General features: G+C 52.4%; 1 long non-coding RNA gene across 4 annotated transcripts; it reads right to left on the reverse strand.

Moving 5' to 3' along the window:
- Positions 1 to 2,662: 2,662 nt before the first annotated feature.
- Positions 2,663 to 12,965, reverse strand: LOC123796187 (uncharacterized). 4 transcript variants are annotated; one of them, XR_006780696.2, is made up of 5 exons: positions 12,828 to 12,965; positions 8,853 to 9,035; positions 7,395 to 8,673; positions 5,689 to 7,056; positions 2,663 to 3,442 (listed from the first exon to the last, which is right to left on the reverse strand). It is a non-coding gene; the product is annotated as an uncharacterized LOC123796187 (long non-coding RNA). The 4 variants fall into 4 exon arrangements; XR_006780697.2 differs by having other exon boundaries at positions 2,663 to 7,056; positions 8,363 to 8,673; XR_006780694.2 differs by having other exon boundaries at positions 2,663 to 7,056.
- Between the last annotated feature and the right edge of the window lie 10,946 nt (positions 12,966 to 23,911).

A 23,911-nucleotide genomic window follows, 5' to 3' on the forward strand; every position in this document is an offset into this window, starting at 1 on the left:
ATAGGATTGTTGTATAGGCCACAGGTGGTTGGATTTGTGGTCTAAAATTATTTTGTAGTTAGAGTTCTCTGGGGGATCACATGATTCCCTGGAAGCAGGCTGGCTACACTCTCAGGCTGGTCCAGTGCTTTTCACATTAAGTTACTACTTCAGCTCACGAAATCTTGTCTTTGAGGCCGAAAATAGCTTCAAAGTTACCAGACTCAATGATGGCAGAGACACTTTGGCACCAGAAAGAATCTGGCTGATAATGCGATGAGAGCCTTTTAAAATGTATCCGTGATGACATTATTAGGTTCGGGAGGGGATGTCCTCCCCACTTGAATCGGGATAACTGATCAGGTGCAGGGGCCAGAGAACACGGAGGTGGGGATGTCGGTTATTAGGTCCGTGGGCAGGTGGGCTTGCCAACGTTGCACTCCCAAAGCAGACGTGCCGGTTCGTCCTGTCTGGTTGAGAGCTGCCCAGCTAACCAGCGTGTTCTCTACAGCTGGGGGATCCCAGAGGAGGAGAGGGGGGATACTGAGCTTGTACGGTTCCTCCCCGTCCGCCCAATTGGGAAAGTGGCTCCGCTTCCTCTGGGAGAGGAATGGGTGGGAGGAGGGAGTGGTGGGGGGGGAGAAGAGAAGGGGTGTCCCCCTAGGAATTCCTTCTGCATGACAACATGAAGAGCTGAGAGTATGACTCTGCCCCCTCCTCACATATATGAACTTAAAACATTATAAGCTGGTACAGTATGCTCTGATCTGGCTGGGATTCTAGATGCTTCTGTCTTTTTATGGATCTCCCCCCACTGACCCACCTGCCAGTTTACTTATTACAACCAGAAGGGTAATAAGAACCTTCATATTAATAAGGCTCATATAGAGGTTGTTCTATTCAAGCTAAATCTTGCTGTCTTATCACAGATTTTATTATAATGCTAGTTATTAATAAATCATATCACCCCCATTAAAAACATGGCATTAAATACACACAAAAATTGCTACATCCAGAGAGTGCTTAGCACTCAAAACAAACGAGCTATCAAGCCCCATCATGACATGGAGGAAACCTCAATGCACGTTACTAACTGAAGGAAGCCAATCTTAAAAGGCCACACTCTATGTGATTTCAATTATACGACTTTCTGTAAAAGGCAAAATGATAGCGGTACTCAAGCGATCGGTGGCTGCCAGAGGGTAGGGGCATATATATGAAAATGGTTAGTAAAGAGGCCTGGGTGTATTTATTCTTTGAAGTCCAGCCCATTTCATTCCCAAGGTTGGCCACCAAATTCTTCCTCCATATTTGAAATGGATGTTGCGTTGGGTGGAGGGAGACGAGCCCCACTATTTGCCCAGGAAAGACATTCTTCCAGGCGACTTCACCTTCCTCTGCTCCCCGTCCTGGCCGCCGAGGGGCTCCCTGTGCTCACCCCGCACACAGAGAACATTGCCAGGTCAGCAGTATACACCGTCCCTTAGACACAAGGAGTATTATTTAGTCTAGAAACTCTCAAAGGAAATATCCGCTTGCACGTGAAAAATCTCTGGAATTTCTCTGTTCCTTGCTGTCCAACATCCCTGTATCTGCGAACCCCCCTCTGTACACAGAGCTGCCTTGTTCACCGCTGGGGCAGGCCTGCGGCAGCCCACCTCTACCCCTGCCACTGTCCCCTCCGAGCTGCTCCTACCCACCCCCCAACACTGGTGGTGCCCAGGAGAAGAAGAGAGGAAGAGGAGGAAGGAGGGAGGAGGAGGGGGAGGACCCTCTGAAGATCAGAAGTGAGACGTTTTACACAACTGGGGAAATAAACAGAGGAACAAAATCCATAGTTTTAAACCCTCAGTCCTGAAGTTTCTGGGCCTCACTGCTTCTTACTCCATAATTAAGACGAGGAGGACTTTGGATCGAGACAATAAGAAAAGCCATGGGCTCCTTTGTTCCCCACCCCTGTGCCCCCGAAGCCAATGGTGACAGATCTGGAGTTCATTTAGAACAGGCACCCAGGGACCCAGGTGGGCGGCATCCAAGGGCTTTTACTAGAGGCGTCTGCGAAGGTATAAGGAGCTGAGCAACTGCCTTGCCTTCTCTTTAGCGTAAAGACAGGGACACACTCTTTCCTCCCCATCCCCCGGGCCCCTCGCCACCCCTCCCTCCCCAGCACTGCTGGAGGGCTGTCTAGTCTCCACCGGAGTCCGGTTTCGGCTGCGAAGGTGCAAGACCACAACTTCCCAGCTCCTTTTATACACAGGTGTTATAAATATCTTTCTCCTCGTGCCGGCAGGTTGGGTGTTTAAACCAGACTAACATGGGAGAGGGAAGGTGGAAAAGAATCCGAGGTAAAGAGGGGACCCTTTGGAAAACAAGAACTATTCAAGTACCAGGTGTGAAAGTTTTAAATAGAAACCTGCTTATTGCACTTGGAATAACAACAGCTGGCACTTGGAGATCCCGGGGTTCTTTTCAGAAGACTAACATTTAAGTTCCAGACAGTTCTGGGACCGTCTTAACATTGCACCAAGTCATCGTAGCAGAAGCTACAGCGTCGTGGCCCATTGTGTCTGTGCCTCTCCAATTCTGAGTTGAGGAGTTTGTTTTCTGAGTTACATGCTAAGCCTCTTACATTCCAACACACACACACACACACACACACACACAATGACTCTGTTTTTTAAAATGCAGTCATACATGGGAATTTTATGACATCAAACCCTTAAAAATGTGGAAATTTTGGTTTCAAAATACTGGGAGAAAATAATACACCTCTTGATTCACATTTTTTTTTCTCTCTCTCCCTCTGCTTCTGGTTCATTCTGGAACTGTGGCTGGCACCCGCTTCGGAGATGGGGTTAGGAGGCCTAATCCGGTATTCGTGTCCGCGGACCGCGCCCCCGACCTGGAAATACTCTCCCCTCAGACAGGAATAGAGAGGCTACTTTTGGGTCCCTCCCAACCTCACAAAAAGACTTTGCACACAAGATGAGAGACAAAGAGTTCTGATCTGTTGGGAGAAAGCAGTGAGCTCTGCGATGGCCAAGGCGCGGGGAGCCTCCGGGAAGGCGCCTCTGGGGGGGTGGCCGAGGGAGGAAGAAGGTCACAGGCGGGCGGAGGCAGTGACAGAGGCCCCCGCTTCCTCCAGGTGTCCTTTACGCGGACTTTCCAGTCAGGCTCTTGGCTGCAGGCGGTCATCCTTTTTCCTGTGGCTTGGGCATCTGCTTTCCAGCTCTCTCTGGAAAGCCTGTGTAAGGGCCGCCTGCCTGCCCGGGCGGCCTCGCCCACAGCTCCGTCCGGGACACAGCCCTGTTCACAACTGGGGAGCATGGTCGCAGTTCAGATGCACTTCCTCCCAGGAGCTCCGACGGATGCAGGACCCGCTGGCCTCTGGCACCACAAACACCTGTGTTCCTAAATCATGGAAGGCTCCGTCTTCCTCCAGAAGGACCCCACTTTCCCGTGTCTGTTGGGAAAGCAGAATATACAGAATCAGAGAGGTGATGAGGAGGAGGGAGGGAGGCAAGCCGTGGCCCGGCTCCTCCAGTGTTGTCCAGGACTCGGGAGACACGCAGTTTCCTTCAGCGTGGGCACTTAGCATTCCCCCATCACTGGTGTGCGGCGGACACTCCGTAAATCTTGTGGCATGGATACGCTGACCACGATTGTAGGCACTGGGCTGCGACAGAGGCCAACAAGAGTCAGAAATCCCTCCCCGCTGAAGCTGGTTTTGCGGCGCGTGAGGCAGAGAAGGAAGGAGACACGCAGTGGGCGCCGAGATGGGGATACCAGCTTGCGGGGAAATTACGCATGGAGGGGCCTGGAGGACAGTGGTTGGGCAGATCTCACTGATGAGTGGGCATGTGGGTAAAGACCCCAAGGAAGGGAGGGAGGGAGCCGTGTTGATGACCCAGAAGGAATGCTCCTGGTGGAGGGAACAGCATGTGCCAAGGTCCTGAAGTGGATATGTGCCTGGTGCGTCCAGCCGGTGTGGTAGAGCGCGAAGACAACGAGCCAGAGGGAGCGAAGGAGCGACCTTTGTTAAGGGTCCCATCTTCAAAATCTGCCAGAAGCACATTTGAGGGAAAAGTCATTCAGATGCTAAGAGGGCCACTTAGGTGACAAGGATGGATAAGACAGGCTACAGAGTGGACGGCAAGCACGGGTTTGGGGATTGGGGTTCGTAACGGGAGTGTCCTGGGTCTGGAAGCAAGCCTAGGAGAGCAGTGACCTGAACCGCATGGCATCAGACTCTTTGAGCCCTACAGGGCTGCCGACCCTCAGGTGGGGAAGAGATGTTTTGAAATCTGTGGCAGCAAGACTGACCCTTGAGATAAGAGAGCATTGAGTCTTCATCCTAAAGCGACCTCTGCTGAGGTCAGAGGAAGAGATGGCGCACCCCTCTATGTCTGGGACAGCACCGCCTCCATGGTGTCCAACTGTCCGTATCACCAGCCGCTGGCCCGTTGGGAGGTGAGAATGTGCGGCGTCCCACCCCGTCTGCTTTGTCAACGTGGAGAAGGAGGAAGGGTCTTCATCAGATCCGCCTGCGTCTCCAGTTCCTAAACCATCTCCCGCTCCAGGTGCCCCCACCCCTGCCCCAACTTTGTCAGGCAAAACTGTTCCAGTGCGTGGTGCCCACAGATATTTTGGGATCCAAACCAAATCACTATCTCTGAGCCTCCTAGGACCTCATCCTCTGAGATAAAGACATCGCTGCCAGGCTGAGAAAGAGCCGCTTTAGACTCCGACCGACCACACGCCCTGTCGCCGCCCCACGCAACAGCGCAGGACTCGCGCCGACGAAGCCTGGGTGGCTCCCAAAGTCCTCTGGAACCGAGCCCTGTCACTGCTGGGCAGCGCCCCCTCTCCTTTCTGCCCTCAGCAGTGTTCCCAGGAACTTCTGTGAACTTACGGGACATCACTCCATCAACGCGTGTTCCTAAAATGAGTGTTTTGAGCCCTTGTGAGCTTTTGTTTTTGTTTTTACCAGTGTGGGGAGTTGGCCCAGAGGCCATGTGGGCCTGTGGGCCAGAGTACCTTTGGAGGTGGCTTGCAAGGCATTCTGAGTCACTCTCACACCCCACAAATGGAGCCATCCTGGAATAAATACTTAAAAAAAAAAAAAAAAAAAAAAAACAACCAAAAACCCTACCCTGTTTCCTGGCAGTTCTGAAACTCACAAGGGGTGAGATGTCGCAATAGGAAGGGGGCAGGTTAGAGCGAATGGCTGGGCTGTGGGAAACCTGACGTGATCGCCCCATGCCCAGGCTGTCGCCAGGGCTCCGACTGCTACCTCGGGAGCTGTTCGCAGAGCAGGGAGAAGAGCCAGGCCCCAGACCCTAGCCGGAGAGAGGGGCTAACTTGGGTGAGCCGTGAGGTTGCCCCACGAGCCCCCACAGCTCTGGGCAGATGCTAGTGGGAATGCTGTCTGCTGACCAGCAGCTCTGATTCCTTTGCTAAAACCCCAGCTGTGCTGGGGACTGACCTCATTCATGAAGTAAACATTGAATCAGATACCAGCAGGCCTAACCCTGGTTGAGTGGAAATAACATGGATGTTTCCATAATTATGAAGCTGCCAATTGGATTTGGCAAGAGGGTCTCTAAATATGTCAATCGAAATGAGTTCATTACCTTTTCTTGCCAATTTCATCAGGGGCCAGTTGCCTTGTTGCGGTTGAAATTATTTGTATTAAAATGCTTTACTTACATTTTAGGTTTTTGTATCCCAAATAATGTACTGGAAAGCAGCGTAGTCTAGCAACTGGAAGACAATACTGGGAGCCGGTCGATTGGCGGGGCCTGTGGCACGGCGGTTTGCCAGCGGTTACCACAACGGATCTCGAAATCCCGATCCTGGAAGAACAGCCCCAGGGCCGCAGAGCCAGGGCCTGCCTCCCGAAACGGGCGTGGTCACAGTCTCGGTTCTGGGGTCCAGTGTCACACCACTGGGGTCTCGGGGTCACCCACTCGCTGTCGGCTCATGTGGCATCCCTCGGGGCTGTGCACCCAGGCTATAGGTTATTCGTGCCCTCGACTTCCCTTTCCTCCCTGCCCCTCCTGCCTTTCCACGCGGCCCATTCAGGAGACGAAAGCGCGGGTTCGCGACCCCATCGTAGCGGAGCCCACCGTTCGTAAAGCAGTTTCACCATCTGGGGGAGAAATGATACCGACAGCTGCTCCTTTCTTCTCCTCATTTACTTGTGGAGGCAGCTGGAGCCTAGCGCGGGAAGCCCGGCCGCCTGAGTTCTAGGTCCAGCTCTGCCCCGCACAAGATGGGTGACCTTGGGCAGGTCCCTTCCGCTCTCTCCTGCGCCTCCGTCTCACCAGTCTGTGGAAAACGGAGTGAAAACAGCACCTTCCCTCCAAGGGTTAGTTGGTGCACAGCGCTCAGAACAGTGCCTGGTTCCTGGAAGAGGGTCGGTACCATCGTCACTACTACCGCTGGTCTGAACGGGCCCGCACACGCAACCCGCCACGGCTGTGGTTGTGCGCAGTGTAGCGGCACATTTCCGAGGTGTAGGTCAACAACTGCATTCCAGGCCTGCGGGTCAAGAAGCCCGGTGGCCGGAGGTCTGGCTGATTTGCTTCGTCACTTAAACAGTTTCCACGGGCTTAATGTGTAGCGTTTCTTCCTTAGAACAGTCGTCTGGTTTTTGATAGTGAAGCAGCTCAAAGAAAGTGGCCGTCATTTCATTTGAAGACGATTCCGCTGGTGCTCGTTTCTGCAAGAAGCCCCAAGCCGAATAACCAGAGGCCGCCCTCCCAGGCCCCCAGGGCTGTCTCTGCAGCTAGTGGAGAGAGCAGCCGGCCCACAAAGACCCCGCTGTGCCCTCAAGCTAAGCCATTCAAACTGTTTCCTTGCAATGCTCTGCCCGCTTTGGCTAAGCCTGCTCCCAACACCCTGGGCCCTCTGTCCGCGCTGGGAGCGGGGAGGCCATCCCAGGGACTTGCTCCATCTCCGTACGATAGAAAACTGGACCTGGGTGAGAGACCTGACAAGCCGTGGCGGGGGGCTTCGAGCGCTTCTGATGTCTCAGGGTACTTGGAGGAATCATGGAGAATCGAGGCAAATGTCCTAAATGTAAAAAGAAATTTAAAAAAATATGTATACATATATAAAATATATTTTAGTATATATAGTAGTAATAGTACACTGTGTGTGTGTGTGTGGGTGGGTGGGTGTGGGTGTAAACTGGATAAACTGAAGGCCAGTGAACTTAGTTTTGATCATGGGCAATATTCTGGAGCAGATAATCAAATGAATGGTTGCCCAGCATTTAGAAAGGGTGATTATGAGGGTCCATATTGACTATCGAAGGAATGTCTTTCACTAGGTTAGTGAATTGGGTGAGCACTTTGCCGTAGTGCAATGACTTGTGACAACAGTTCGACAGTTTCTCAAGAAATTCTTACGGACAAAATAGCGACGAAAAGGCCGCTAGAGCTTGAAGGGCCATCAGCTCATCACGCGGCGCATCTCCGTTGAAGGGGACCCTACTCGCTGAAGACCACACAGCTCCTTAGTGGCGAGGCTGGGATCTGGGCCTTCGCCTTGTGCCCCAGGTGAAGGCTCCATCCGCCGTCTGTGGCTCCTGGGCACAGTGAGGTGGACCCGAACGGCAGATGGGACGGTGTCCTTCCACGGCTTTCTCTAGTGGCTTGCCAAACAGTTCTGTCCTTGGCCCCTAAACTCTTTAACATTCTATCAACAACTTGGATAAAGCCAAAGATAACTGCTTATCAACTGTGCAAATAACACAAGACTGGAGAGAAGGCCAGCACGTTGGAATTAGAGAATCAGGATCCAAATTATCTCAACAGGAAAGAATGATTGGTGGAATCCAACAAGATAAAATGTAACTGGAATACATGTAAGGTCCCGCAGTTAGCTCCAAAACTTGATTGCAAAAGTATAGGATGTGGTTGGAAAACATGTCCAACCTCACCCATAATCAAAGAAATGCAAATTGAAGCAACCATGAGATAATCATTTTCCTTTATCAGATTGGCAGTGATTAAAAGAATGAAAATTCCCCGCATTTGGTGGCTAGGATGTGGGGAAATAGGCTCTCTTGTAAACCACTTGTGGGCGGGGAGACAAAAGTACCCCTGCGGAAAGTGATCTGAAATATACAGCAAAAGCTGTAGAATGTACCATTTGTCCCAAGAGCTTCATTTGTAGAAATGTATCCCAAGCCAGGTATGCAAAGACTTACGCACACGAATATTCATAAAAGCACTGCTATGCAAAGAACACTTTTGGAAGGGTGTGGAAGTCTTGGAGCCTCCGAAGGGTACCACACAGGCATTGCCAAATCCTTGGTGCTATAAAGAGGAAGGATCAGGGTCTGTGCAGCCCCTGAGGCCAGACCAGGACTTACAAGAGGAGACGTGGCTCAACCGCACGCAGCAGATTCTAACGATTCATCCGGTTCAAAATTAGGATGGGGGGACTGCCTTGTACATTCCCATCACTGGCGTATTATCACCCCCAGGTTATGACGCTTGGTCCAGAGTGTCCAAGAGGATAGTCACTGTTCTTTAGCCATTGGGACGAAATGCTCGTCCTGGTTCCTTCCAACACAAAGAGGCAATGAGTCTTGGCTGCCTTAAATCATCAAAGGGTGGAGTCCCCACTCAAGTTCAAGGTGGCTGGGAGGTCACACCAGCTGCCGCTTCCTGACACTGAAATCTAGGAATAAAACGAGAAAGCCCCTCGCCATCTAACACCACTGTTACTGACAGCCTGACCGTCCCCTTTGCCCCAAAGTTTTTAGGAGTACCTGCTGTGTATTAGTCCCCCAGGGGTACACCTAAGGGAAGTTTTTGGCTGAAGCTGAAAATAGAAAAAAGATGTAAGCTCCTTCTCACCAAATCATTTCCACTGTATTTTGGCTTCCAGCAGACAGATGTACGGGATAAGCATTCAACTGCTCCATTTACACCTTTTCTCCCTTGCACTGATTTCATCTAAAACTTTCAATTTTCGGGGCACCTGTCTGGCTCAGTCGGTAGAGCATGTGACGCTTGATCTCCGGGTTCTGAGTTCAAGCCCTGTGTTGGGTGTAGAGATTACTTAAAAATAAACATAAAAAAAATAAAACTTTCAATTTTAATCATAAACCACATCCGCCTCAACTATACTAAACTAACTTACATGCAACACCCCAAATATGGAGATTCAGTACTTCTGCATGTGTATCCTTCGTGGGCTCTTATGTTTGCTTTTCCCTCAGTTTATGAAGTCCCTTCCTGGGCTATTTTCATTCAATCTTTCCATCAACTGTATGAGGCAGACATTATTAAAAATATCCATTGTTAACTTTTTAAAAAAATTTTATTTATTTGACAGAGAGAGAGAGAGAGAGTGAGCGCAATCAGGGGGAGCGGGAGAGGGAGAAGCAGGCTCCCCACTGAGCAGGGAGCTGGATGTGGGGATGGATCCCAGGACGCTGGGATCACGACCTGAGCCGAAGGCAGACGCTCAACCAACCGATAACTCTTTACCAAGCCCTAACTCGAGCAGCTGACCAGGCACTGCATCAGGTAGTCCCACTACTCTGGAGCTTCGAGTAGCCTTCCTCCAACCCATTTGGGGTCAGAGTAATCCTTCCATAAGACAACTTATCCCGCCGTCACCAGCAATAGACCTCCGTAGTCTCCAAGGCCCTGTTCGTTCTGCTCCCTCGACTCCCCGTGTGTCTCCTACCCAGACCCCTCACTCTGAGCTCAAGCCACTCGGGCCTGTCATTTCTTCCAACCTGTCACACACTCCTTCCAGCCACAGAATTTCCACACATATTTTTCCCTCTGCCTAGAAGATTTCCCTTGTCCCGGCTCTCCTTCCTTTGCATCTTAATAATGCTATCAGATGGACTATGTGTCCCCACCCCTCAATTCACATGCTGACGCCCAACCCCCAGTACCTCAGAATGTGACTGTACTTGGGAGATAGGGCCTTTCATGAGGTAATTGTGTTTAAATGAGGCTGTCAGGGTGGACCCTAATCCAATCTGACCCGAGTCCTTGTAAGAAGATTAGGACCCCTAGAGAGACACCAGGGGAACAGGTGCAGAGAGAAAAGGCCATGTGAGGACACTGCAAGCCAAGGAGAGAGGCCCCAGAAGAAACCAAGCTTGCGACACCTTGGACTTCTACTTTCCAGGACCGTATGAAAACAAATTTCTGTTGTTCAGCCCCCTAACCCACGGTGTTTTGTTACAGCAGCCTGAGCTAATACAATTGAGAAGTCATTCCTTCAGGGGCGCTTCCCCCACCCCTCCCCTCCTTCAGCACTACGTGGCTTTTCCTCCATCACACTTGCCACGATTTGTGAATAATCATCTATTTGGATGGCTATGTGGCTACTGTCTGTACCCCTTCCTGGGGATGTAGACTCCGGGGGGGGGGTGAAGAAACAGGTGCGTTCAGACTGTCCAGTGTCCTTCAGCCGCCCGCAGGGGCTTGCTGCTCAGATAGGGGGAGGTCCCACATCGTTGGGTGAAAGGCTGATGTGTTGTTTCAACGACATTACACATGAGGAAACTGAGGTTCCGAAAGGTTAGATTTCCTAAAGGTCACCAAGTAGCTGAGAGGCAGAGCGCGACTGGAACCCAAGCCGCTACAGCTCTGGCTCTTAACCATTAAAGACACTCTGCGTTTTGTTATTGTTGCCTGTGTGTGTGTGTGAGTTTCCTCCACTGTCTTCTTTTCCTCAGTCGCTAACTGCCCCATTTGGAAACGCATCTATTCAGTCAACAGAGCCTTCCTGAGCGCCTCTCCCATGCCAGCTTCTGTCCAGGAACTGGGACTCCAGCAACGACAAAGGGGATGAAACCGTTGCCTTCGTGCGCAGCAGGACAGCAAATAAGATCAAGAAACTATATGGTGTATTAGAAGGCGATAAATGCAAAGGAGCCCAGCGGAAATGAGGGACTGCGGAGTCAGACTAGTGTTCAAAAACAGGAGGTGAGAGGGGCGCCTGGGTGGCGCAGTCAGTTAAGCGTCCGAGTCTTGATTTTGGCTCAGGTCATGATCTCAGGGTCCTGAGCTCAAGCCCTGCATTGGGCTCCATGCTGGCCGTGGAGCCTGCTTAATATTCTCTCTTTCCCCTCCCTCTGCGCACCCCCCTCCCCCCAATATCAGGAAGTTAGAGAAGGCCTTTTTCAGTAAGGAACGTTAGAGCCAAGACTTGAAGGAGGTGAGGGAGAGAGCCCTGGGGCTATCTGAGGACAAGTTCCTTGCAGAGGTAAAAGCAAGTTGTGTCCCAGAAACAGAAATAAGCCTGGCAAATGACCCGTGTGGCTGGAGTCAAGTGAGTAAGGAGTCATAATTAGGAGATGGGCTCAGCCAGCTTCCAGGAGGCTGGTAGCACAGGACATTTCTGGTCATGGTGAAACTTGGCCTTTTATTCAGTGAGAAGGGAGTCTTTGGAAGATTTTCACAGAGGAGCCACATGATATGACTTTTAACAGAATTGCTCAGGCTATTGTGTGAACACATACTGAGGAGGAGAGGGCTTAAAGGTGGACTCCGGGAGACCAGTGAGGCGGCCATTATGATAATCCATGCGAGATGATGGGGACTTGGTCCAAGATGGTGTCAGTGGAGGCAGAATTCTGAATAAGTTTTGAAGAAAAAGCCAATAGGATTTACCATAGGACAGACTAAATATGGGCGAAGGAGAACTCAAGGTTTGGAGCCTGAGAAGCTGGAAGGATGGCGGTGTCATTACAATGAACACAGGTAGAGCCCCTTTTGGTGGGGGAAGGTCAGGAACTTCGTTCTGAACACGATGAGTTTGAGCTTGCCTACCAGGCATTCAAGTTGTGATGCCAAACAGGGAGCTGTGCATTCGAGCACGGAGAGTCGAGGAGAGGTCCAGGTTTTCATCGGCAAAAACAGAGGGCCTTTAAGGCCATGGAAATAAATGACACCACTTAAGATGGTAAGTGAAAAGAGAGAGAGAAGTCCAAGGAGCTAGTCTCAGGGGCACTGCTACATTTAGAGGTCAGGGGACTGAGGAGGAACCAGCAAATGAGATGGAGAAGTAGGAGGCAGGGATACAGTAAGAAAACCAAGAATACGTGGTGCCTGGGTGGCTCAGTCAGTTGAGTATCCAACTCTTGATTTTGGCTGAGGTCCCGATCTCAGGGTCCTAGGATCGAGCCCCCCCAAGCCCCCCTCAAGGGCTCCACACTCAGCGGGGAGTATGCTTGAGGGTCTCTCTCCCTCTGCCCTCCCCCTCCTTGCTCTCTCTCTCTTAAATAAATCTTAAAAAAAAAAAAAATCAAAGAAAACCAAGAGTGTGCGGTCCCCCAAGCTAAGTGAAGAGAATGTTTCCTGGAGGACAGGGTGGTAACTGTTTCAAATGTTGCTGACAGAGCAGGTGAGGTGGCCACGGGGAGGAAACCGAGTGTGCTGGGAGAGGGTACAGTGGGAAGTGAACTAGGGACGCGAATACAGACACTTTGAAGGAGCTGTGATATTTAGAAAAAGGGAGAGAGAGAGAGATGAGCTGGGAGCTAGAGGGAGAAGTAGAGTCACGTAAAGGTTTTCTTAGGAAGAAATAATATATTTATATGCTTATGGGAAAGATCTCCTCGAGAAGAAATTGAAACTCAAAGGGGTTAGGTCGCTCTTGGCACTAAGGCTCCTGGGCCAGACTGCTTCTCCACCCCACGCTGCTTAAGTGATAAATTTTAGCCTCCCTGGGGCCTCCAGCCCTACACAGGATCCAGTCTAGGGCAGTCTGAATTTCTACTTTACTTGGGCCAGAGGCACATCCGGTACTTACTACCTTAGGTGAAAAAGCCCCTCAAATTGCATTTTGGGCTCTGACTCTACCTTTCAGGGTTCTCGGGAATCGCCTGTCCTCCAAGGCGCGAGGGCGTCCGGGTTGCCAGGGTCACCTCCTGGCGAACGCGCCATGGAGCCTCCGCGCGCATTCGAAACCTCCCCAAGGTCAGCTGACCAGCGCTCCTCCCATCCCGTCTCGGAGGCGGGGCTCGACGCACCGTCTCCACAGCAACTCCCTTGCCAGTCCGCGCTCAGGGCTTCGGCAAGGCAGGAGGCGCGCTCGGATGACGTCACGCACCCCGCGGCGCTCGCGTGACATCACACCGGCTCCGCGGACCCGCAGGTACGAAGGCGGACAGGGCGGCAGAGACGGCGCCTGTGCACTTCTTAAACACCAAGCTGTGAGCGAGCGCGGCGGAGGTCCGCTTGCAGCCGCGCAGGTCCGCTTGCAGCCGCGCCTTTCGTTTTACGCGGGAAATCGCCGGAGGTGCTGCAGTTCCGTCTGGCTCTCTCGGAGCTACGTTGAGGGCAGATAGCCGAGAGTCGACTGATTTCCATCACTTCTCCCCTGGGCCATTCCTCCTTGAATCCGTAATGCCACCCACCCGTCTGAAAATGCTAGTTGAATTCCCACATTGTTGCCCCCAAGCATCCTTAGCAGGCCACCTCCTTTCTAAACCGGCGCTTGTTATATCAGCAAGCAAAGTTTGTGGCTCAGGTTGTAAGTAAGAGTAACCAGACTCCGACTGAGTTCTGGGAACTCCGAAGTTCTGGGAGTCAGGATTTGGATTTACAAGGACTTGGGACTTCTCTTGACTGCTTGTGGTTCTTTCAGATTTTTAGCCAGGATTCAAACAGTCGACCCCGCTAAGTAAATGCCCTCCAGGTGAATGAAGTGTTGCTGTTCCCAAACTGGCCGGCATTGTGCTGACCCTTGGGATACAGTGATGATGACACCCCTGCCATCAGTGAGAGACCATTTCGTTGATTAATTCAAGAAACACTTGTTGACCATCAGCCGTGTGCTGGGCAGTTTAGATCATTACTGTTCATTGAGAGAATGAAGTGTGATGTAGGATCCAGCATGTGACTAGGAGCCAGATTTGATTCCGGACTTTGGCTCTGCTGAGTGATCTTGGGGGAGTTACAGATCCCCTCTGCACCTTGAGTTCATGATTTCTACCATTGGGCATAATAATGCCCACCTCCTACAGGTGACTGATAAGAGTTAAACTTCATGCTACAGTTTGGGAAGCCCTTTCTTTCTACTTTCTTGTGTTTCTGCCCTTCTCAGCCCCTGTCACCTCAGGCTGTACACGGAGGACACCAGCACTAGTGGAAAACTACCTTCTGACCAGCACACAGCCCCAGAGAATCATCCACAGATTCTCCTCAAATTGTTTTAAAAACAGCTTTCACCCAGACTCTGCTTTCTGTGGGTCTGTATGCTGAAGCCAAGTTATATTTAAACAGAGCCCTCCCACCTCATCCCCAAGAAAGCTCCTCTAAAACCACCTAAATCCAAAAGAAACAAAAGAATCCCTTTCTTCAAGCGCACGGTGAGTTGAAGCTAGACATGTACAGTGTGTTGGAGGGCGGCCTGGGCGATTGGGTCGGATCCTGGGTCACTGTCTGGGGACGGACGAGGCACCAACAGGGTTGGGGAGCGAGTGTCTGGCTCCCCTGTCACCACAAGGCCTGTGGTTTCCAGCCCTGTCTGCATCCACGTCCCACTAAACAACAGTGGGAAAGAAAACAGGCTTGCACACAAGCAGACACACACACACACACCCAGACTTGCACAGCCTTCAGAGGAAGTGGAGCACAGATGTTCTGGGTTTCCTGTTCGATGCTTCCACAGCTGGTCGAGTCTGTGGTTGTGGTTTGTCTGTCTCGGGCTCATGTGAGAGACAAAAGCTGGGCTGACGGGAAACCTCCCCTCCCGGCCCCCCTTCCTCAGCTCTAACTGATCAGTCACACGGAAACCTGGCAGGTCAGACATTTCCTGAAACACCCAGAGCTTGGATTCTCCCAGGAGGAGGCTGAATCCCCCTCTGCCTGAGAAGCAGCCCCTAGGCTGAGGGTCAGCCCTCAGAGAACCTAGGGATGATGGCAACGTCTCCGAATTCACTATTCATAGAGCGCTGCATCCCTGCTGAACAGAAGGAAGGTGAGGCCAGGTTGCTACAGTCACTAATCCAGGGCCTGGCATAGAAACACTCAGAAACACTCAGCACGTGAAGGAATGCAGGAGCAACAGGGAACTTCATCTATGGGGGTTGGATCTCAAAGCTCCTGCTGGCCATCACTTCTCGCAGGTGGCTTTGGATTCAACAGACAGGGGTCTGACGCTTCTCAGTGCTCCTGGTTTGCTGCAATAATTCAACCTCTGGGCCCAGGTTTCCTCATCTGTAAAATGGAGACAGTAACATCGATTTCACAAAGTTGTGAGGCCGAACGAGACACGTGGATTTGCTTGATAAGCAGTCTTGCCCATAGTAAGTGCTCAATAAATACTGGTTCCCTTTTCTCTTTGAAACCCTGCGGTTTATTTAAGGGTGCACCAAAAAGCAGACGAGACAACTGACCAAAGCTCTGATCCCGGCACCACCGCCTGGTGGGGCAGTGGAGCAAGGGTGCTGGTACAGGTGTACCCATTCAGCACCCGTTGTGGGGGGACGCTGGCAGAGGGGCTGGGGCTACCGTGGGGTGGGCTCTGGGAGGCAGCAGCCAGTGTCTTCCTCTGGGTGTGGGGGAGGGTTAGTGCTTGGGGGCTGCAGGAGGGAATAGGCAGAGTGCACCTTCGCCCTTTAGCTCGGCAGTGGTATTAATAGTTATGGCTACTGTTCAGCCTGTCTTTGGACCTGCGCCCCCGGAACCCTGCCCTGAGCCCCAGCTTTCAACACGGTGCACTGGGGGCCCCTCGAGCCATAGCCCTCCCTGTGAGAAGAGGCATTCACAGCTAAGTGTACCATTAGGGTCATTGCTTTTGAAGTCTGACCGACTAGGTTTAAATGTTGGCTCTGAGACTTATGAGCTAGCTTTGCAGCCTTGGGCAAGTTACTTTACCTCTCTGTGTCTCCGTTTCCTCATTTATAAAACGGGTAAAATAATAACCACATCACCGGGTAGCTGTGATGATGAAACGGGTTAATGTATGTCAAGCACTCAGAAGAGCCGCTGGCATGGGGTGAGGGGATCACTGAAGGTCCGCTGTGATATGCCCAAATGCATTTGATTCTTTCAACATCCTGACTGCAGGTAGGGTCCGTGCCTCATTCCATTTCACAGATGAGAACACTGAGGCTCGGGAGATGAAGTAAATTTTGCAAGTTCACAGAGGGTATAAGGAGTAAGGCTGAGACTTTATTCCAGTTCTTTCTTGTGTGAGGTTTTAACTGCCTCCCCCAACTGTCCCTTTTTCTTCTCCTTGGAGCCCCCCCCCCCCCTGTTTGCTCAGCCTCTTCCTGCCTCCAGGACCTCACCCCCTGCAGTCTCCAGCTGGATTTCAGCTCTCAGGGCAAGGTCTCGACTCCTGACTAATGTTTCCCTGCAGAAACTCATCTTACAGAGTCACTTTTTACAAGCAATTGTTCCTAGCCGGGAATAGTATGAGTTAATTCATGAGCAGGTCTTAAGTGTTTTCTAGGACGATTTGTATTTTAACCCAAAGAAACGGCCCTTTGGGGAGAATTTCACAAAGAGCAATCTGGCAGGGGAGACCTTTGGTTGTCGTTTTAGTTGCCGATCTTGTCCCTTGCTGCACCCTCAAATTCCCCCACTCTGGTGCTGGCTTCATCTGACGAGAGCGCGGTGTGGTGCCAGGGTCCTCAGACGTAGTATAATTATGGCGTGAGGATCTTTGAAAATGCAGGTTCCCAGGTGCCATCTCAGAGCCTGCAAGCTACATTTGAGAAATACTGGCATCGTGGCAAGAGACACAAGACCTAGGTTCAAGTTCTTTAATTAGCTGCACAACCTCAGCCAGACATTAAATTCTTCTGAGCGTCAACGTCCTCATCTTTAAAATCGGAAATAAGCCTCTGTCACCCGCCTCTCGGGGGATCACCAGTGAAAGAACTTCGTGCTCTGTTAAATGCCTCGGGATGTGAGATGGGCGTGTTCTTATGCGGGTGGTTCAACCAAGTGCGGCAGAGACATTCAAAGGCAGGCACAGACCTGGCCCCAGGGCAAGGAAGTTCCCTAAATCTTTGGGGATGTAGGGGCCCCTGAATATATTCTCATAAGCACTCGTTTGGGTGAAGGCTGCCGGCCGGAGGAGGAGGAAGTGATGTCTTCCTTCCACCTCTCGCGTGCTGGTCTCTCCCAGCGAACCACACGGTAAAATACACCGGGGTGCACCAGGAGCGTGAACCCATCAGGGCATGGCAGGTGACCCCCGGCTCTCAGCGCCTGAGCACAACAGAAGTTCATTTCTTGCTCACCCTGTATGTCCCAGCAGGCCAGCGGGGGGTCCGCTCCACGGACTCACTCAGGGACCCAGGTGGACGGAAGCACGATGTTGGAGCCACACTGGAACACACAGCTGCCAGAGTCCCCGTGGCTGGGAAAGAGCCTACAGCACGGGGCATGGGCTCCTTACTGCCCTGGCCCGATCCTCACGCCCACCCCGGGTGCTCAGTTTCCCCGGCCAGCGCCAGTCACTTGGCCCAGCTGGGACATGCAGGGGAGCACATGGCATATTCGGTGAGCGCTCTTGTTTCTGCCGCAGCACACTCCCAAGAGTGGATCTGAAAACCCTTGGTCCGGATTTTCAGCTTAGGCACCAAGACCCATGTCCCTTGAGAGAAAAGGCAGGAAGGCTTCTCTACTGAGTTGCTCTTGTACCTACATTCTGAGAGGCTCAACTTTCCTGTCTGGTGGAGGGCAGCTGTATTTGTTTGAGAAGGTGGGTTTTTTGGTATTGTTTTATTTTTTGCTTTTTCTCATTCTTGTCTACCCTCAAAACATGGGGAAAAAAGCCATCTGCCTCAGCCAGCCAGCAGTCTGGCCCAGCCCCCTACGATGGAGAGGAGCCACTCCCCAGCAGGCCAAGAAATACCCCAGGAGGTCCCGGGGTCCTGTGGGCACTGGGGAGGAGGATGCCATGGCCAAGAGGTGGCGTGCCTGGCCGCCGACTCCATGGTCAGTCCGAGCGCTCTGCAGAGCATAGCCGAATGCAATGCAAATATCTTTGAAAATGGAGAACACTGGACTGGGACCCAGCAATTTGGGGCAGCAGTTTTCTGGAGCACATGGCTTGGGAATTTGCCTTAAGAAATTTTTCATTCCTGGAGTGCTGCTGGATAAATGGCGCTTATTTGTTTAACCTCAAATCAAGCCACAGCCCCCATTTCTGGGCTGATTTGAAAGGGTTGTTTTAAAATAGCTGAACAAGCTGAAAATTGTGGGCCTACGTTGCTGGAATGGCTTTGCAGAACACGGCGGGCTCAGGAAGTTCCTTCATTTTCCGTAGAATGTGACCGGGAGGAGGGGAGAGGAGCAGAGCCCGAGGCCCCTTTGCTGGAAGACTGCAGCATTGGCTAGACTGTCTCTGTGGTGGGTTCAACCTTGGCCTGGTCAGCGTTTCCCTGGGGATTTCAGGGTGGGAGGAAATCTGGAAGATTCCTTTCTGAGATCTGTTATTTGTCTGATCAGCCTCTCCTTCCCGTCTTTTGGTACCAGAGTATCTCTGTTCTTAGGAGAATCCGTTTCATTGGTTTAGGCAGGGCTGACTCAGTGGTGTGTTTAAGGGATGGCTCTGGAGTGTGGGCTGAAAAGCCCCGGTCTGTAGCATCTGCCGATTTCCATGGTGTAAATACTCGCCCCATAGCCAACTTCAAGCTACAAACATCACTTCCCTGAACAACCAGCCCTCACAAAGCACATCACTGCTGCTGATTTTACCCCATCCAGGGGTGGGCCCATGACCATGAGACATCTTATCAGAGTTCTCAACAGAGGAGGGTGGTTCTTTCCCTGGGCATTGCTAAATAGATAGGATGTTAGTCTGGGGCTGCCAGCAGCCCTCTTGCCACTTCTCGGGTGAGAATTTGTTCGAGAGAGAGAAAGGACACTCCTGGCGTCATTTGAACTGCTGAATCCAGCCATACCTGAAGCTGGTCTATTCACAGACATTCCAATTTGTCCACATCCATATTTCCCCTTCTCTGCCTAGGTAGTGCGACTCGAGTTCCTGCCACCTGCCAATAAAAATGCCATGAATAACACAAATGGGCCACCCGTAGGAAGCCAGTAAAAGAGATTTGGTGTTTGTCTCTTGATTGTGCTGGTGATTTTACAGGTGTATACAGCCATCAAGACTCAGTGGATTTTACACTTTAAGTAGGTGAAGCTTACTGTAAGTAAATTATATCTCAAGATGTTAAAAATATACATTGGGGTATGTGTGGGGGTGGGTGGGAGTCGCTTTTTCCATATTTAATTCTGCCAGGCAAAGGTTTGGGCAGGAAAAGAAAATGAAAGTAGGACTGTTCTACCACTCACGTCAACTGGTTCTTACTCTAACCTGTATCATGACTTATGTCCACCGGCCCACTTACCACCTGGAACTTCTTGGAGAAGAAGAAGAGGAAGGAAGAAGGACAGAAGGAAATGCCTGTCTTGGAAGTGGGAAAAGCAGAGTTCTTCCAAGCTGAAGTTCACTGTTATCTTCTCTCAGAAGCCCTGGAAACCAGCCAGAGTTACCATTATCCTTCCCTACCACTGAAAATACCCTTGCGGGGCAGCACACTGACAAAAGCAAGTGGGGCCCAGCAGAGCTTTGCAAGGTGCTCCTTGGAGAAGGAGCTGAAACAAACCCGATACAAACCCGTTCTCCCTTTCGACCTCTGGGGTCTGGGAGAGGGTGGACTCCAGACGGCAAGGAAGGGGAGAGCCTACATCAGGCCTAGTGCCAAGTCCCAGCATTCAGTCCTGGCTTAGAGCTCTGAGGCTTCTAACCGACTCCCACCTCCAGCTTCCCCCAGTTGCTTAGGGGCACCTGGGACAACATCTTATTTGCTACCCTGACAGCTTAGTCACAAACGGAGTTAAATAATATGGGTCACAGCAGCTACTGCAACTTCTGTGAGACCACTTGGCTGCCCATCCTGTGTCTGGCTCCGCAGGGACGAGCTGATTTAATTTCCACAATCCTAGAGTAAGTTCTCTGATAAGCACCATTACACAGATGAGAAAGCTGATGCTCAAAGAGGTTAAGCAATTTGCCTGGGGTCACACAGTGAAGAAGAGCCATTGCTGGGTCTCAGCTGAGGTCTGTCTTCCCCCAAACCTGGCTTCCATGACCACAGAGTGCAAAGCACTGAATTCGTAGTAATCAGCCCCAAGCAAGGGTGAGCCATCCTAGGCAAGATGAATTCCAAACGCCTGCGCCGGCGTGAGAGCAGCCCTGAGCACCATTGCTGGGATAGAAGTTTCCCAGCCCATCCATGCACTGATCGCCACCTGCACTGCCCCCTGCACCAAGGTCCTGGGGGAATTGCTGGCGGGCCACCCCCTTCCCCACCAGCCTTTGTCTGCTGGGAGACTGCTCCAAGGAAAGAACCCTCTTTGGCTGAAATTTTAGCTGAGTTCCAGGGATGCTGGCCTGGTCTGGTTGGGTGGTGGGGATGGATGAAGAGGGGGTGGGGGGACATGCTGACAGGAGTGGGGGAGGGGTCATAGGAAGAGGCTCAGGTGTGGAGGGAGAGGATGAGAGAGGAGAAGGCAGAGGGGATGGATGTGAGGTGGCAAGGTGGTCCAGCGGGTGGGATGTGGACCGCCAGAGCGGGGGAGGTTGGTGAACTTGGAAAGATGGAGGCTGGAAAGCAGGGAGGGGGAAGCAGACCGCCCCCCCCCCCCCAGGGCTGGAGAGAGGAAAAACACCAGAGGAATTAGAGCAAAGACAGGGCAGGCAGAGTTATAAAACAGTTATAAACCACAGTTATAAAATGATTCTAAAACGTGACTGACCGACTGGGTTAGCGGGTAGGGCCCAGAGGTCCCAGGATGGGGAGGGCGGAGCTGCCCCAGTTCGGGGATGAGTGTCTGCTTTGGGTGGCTGCATGCCACCATCTGGGCGTGTCTGTGACCGGCAGGAAGCCAGGCAGGGGCACCACCCGCCAGGTCTGGGCTTCTGTCTGGGGGGGTGCAGAGGGCAGCTGAGGGTCGCTCAGCCGCAGGGGCCCCAGAAGCTGATCTGGTAGCTAGACGTGGGAGGTGTGCTGATGGTGATGATCTTGGCACACTTCCATTTGGAAGCGTTGACAACCTGTGGGACCCGCACTGGGTACACTCAGCTTTAGCATGCATTAGGTCACTTAATTTGCCCAACCCTCCAGTGAAGGAGCCACTGTGCCTGTAGATAGGGAACCTGAGGCTCAGAGTCCAGTCTCAAGCAATGGACCTGGGTCATTCCTTTTGGCCGAGGTTGGTGAGCAGCTTGTCACTGTCTCCATGGAGAGGAGTGGGAGGGGAGGCAGGGGCTGCAGCTGCTGGGGGCCCTCAATTTGACGGGCCGGGGGCTACCTCCCAGGAGTGCCCCTGTGTGTGGGCCAGGAGGCCAAGGCGGTTCCAAGCAAGAGCGTGTGCTGTGTGCGCGTGAGCGTGTGCTGTGTGTCCGTGAGCGGGGCCAGGGTGGGAGCGTGTGCTGCGTGTGTGCCTGTCTGCTGTGTGTGCTGGAGCGCGTGCGGGGTGAGAACATGTGCTGTGTGTGTGTGTGTGTGTGTGCTCACGTGGGCTGTGTGTGTTTGCACACGTGCGAGGGGAGAGCATGTGCTCTGTGTGCGTGTGTGCACGTGCGGGGTGGGAGTGTCACTGTGTGTGCGTGTGCGCACGTGCGGGGTGGGAGTGTCACTGTGTACGTGTGAGCTCCCGCAGGGTAGGAGCGGGCAGTACGAGCGCGAGCGCGGGAAGGTGGGGAGCAGGAGGCCGGCAGCGGGCATGCGGCGCGCGTGCGCAGTGGCTCTGGGCTGGAGCCATGGGTGGGGGGGCAGGAGGCGGGAGGCCGGAGCCCGGTCGTCTGGGGGCGGCAGGAAGTCGCTCGCCTTGCGTGTTGGCGTCGGAGGGCGGCTGCGGTCCCTGGGCCGGGACAGGATGCTGTGGTCTCCACAGAAAAGCGGGAACCTGGGAGGGAGCGGAGGCTCAGGCAGGGTGGACGTGGGGCAGGTGCTTCGGCCTGGGGGCTGAAGGAGGGGGCTGGGATGGGGGGCGGGGAGGGGATGCCCTCAGACACTGAGGAGTGCGGGGTGCCCACCACGAACTGACTTGCCCACCACCTGCCTGGCATCTCATTGCTGTTTGACCTCCCGGGCCCTCTTTCTGGGCCCCCACTGCCAGCCCAGGGCCCCGGAGGCTACCCCCGCCCCAGAGTCCCCCGCCCTGGGACCCTGCCTTCCTGGGCTCTGTCGGCTCTGTCGCAGGAACCCTCCTATCTTAGAAGAGGTCGCTTCATCTCTGAGAAGCCTTTCCTCCTCGTGGTCCCAGCTGCTCCTTTGTCCAGAGTTTAGCTCCCCAGCTACCAGGACTAATCTTTCAATTCTCTCCACCCTTTGCAGTACCCTGCTCGCTGTGGCCAGGGCTGAGCTCAGGGACCCCATCACTGCCCTTATAAAAACCCCACAGGGTGGGGACAGGGTCCCCAGCGAAACCTCATTCCCATTTTTCTCTTAATACCATTGGTTGGCGTTAAAGATGGGGGCTTTGGCTCGACACCCCTGTGGGTCCCAGGTGACAGTGTTGTTTCACACTGTAAGCCTACATCTGGAAATTTAAGAATCTTAAAAACACAAAAGACTTTTCCATGTGAAGATGTTCAGGGCGGTGTTGTTTACAACAGTGAAGAATTGGAGACTCCCGGGATAGGCTAAGACCTGAGAACAGCCACACGAATAGTGGACTACATACACGTAAATAGCAGACAGACATTTTAGAAGATGGCAGGATAGCTTGGTGGTCACGTAGAAAAGTTAATAACGGAAAACAATTATAATTGTGTTCAAAGTACAACAACATCCCCACACCCAAAATGTCTGCATAGGAAGGACCGACCGCAGATGTTAATGGTTAGCAGTGTTTTGGGTGATTTCTGATTTTTCCCTTTCACTTTCTATAACAAGCATGGATACTGACACCAAGATTAATTATACCTTAATAATCTGTTTCTTTTTAAGATTTGTACTTATTTATCTTAGAGAGGAAGAGCGAGAGAGAGGGTGCAAGCGGGAGGGGCAGAGGGAGAGAGAATCTCAGCGAGGAGAATCTCTGCTCTCAGTGAGGAGCCCAACTGTGGGCTCCAATCCCACAACTCCGAGATCATGACCTGAGCTGAAATCAAGAGTCAGACACTCAACTGACTGAGCCACCCAGGCGCCCCTTAATAATCTGTTTTCTTATCTTAAAAGTCGTATGTATTTTTGGTAAGACAATCCTATAAGGAAAAGAAGAAAATAAACACGGTCATATTTCGTGTATTTCCTTCCAGTCCTTTCTCCATGCATATTTCCACATCTATAAATAGATACTTGGTTGACTAGGGAAGAAAAATCCCAAGGAATCTTGGAGGCGTTCTCTCTGGGTTCGGAGGTCCCAGTTGCCTGGAAGCGTCCTGCGGCTGTGGGAAGTTAGGCCACTGGCCCAGGCTCATGGGCCGAGAGCTGCTCCCTGCTCAGAATCTTGGGCCAAGGGGAGCCTGCCACTTTCGAACTTGGAGTCATCCCTTGGGAACCAGCTTCTTGACCCCAGGCCCACCTTCTGCACCAGACCTGGTCCTGCCTCTCCACTGTCTTCTAAGGGACGGCAAAGCAATCAATCTGCTAATTAATCCTGACCTTTCCAAAGTCTGAAGTCTCCAACCAGTGGGAGACTTGCCATTTTCAAGTTGTTTGGGCAGTTGTTCGCCATGGGGGTGGGTTTCCTACCTCACTCCTATGGGTTGGCCAGTCAACAGCAGATTTGGCCCTGGAGGTGTGGTGGGGTCAGGGTCTGCTTGGCCCTGCCTGGCCCTGCTCAGATGGAGACACTTGTCCCAGGCCTTTGCCAAGGCCACTGCCACCCTGGCCCCCTGGGAATCTGCTTGCAGGATTCAGGTGGCCCTACAGGGCTGTGGACTCATTTACTCCCCCCCACCGCCC

This window comes from Ursus americanus, chromosome 33 (assembly GCF_024610735.1).
Source record: "Ursus americanus isolate L20-20 chromosome 33, mUrsAme1.1.p, whole genome shotgun sequence".
Lineage (NCBI taxonomy): Eukaryota > Metazoa > Chordata > Mammalia > Carnivora > Ursidae > Ursus > Ursus americanus.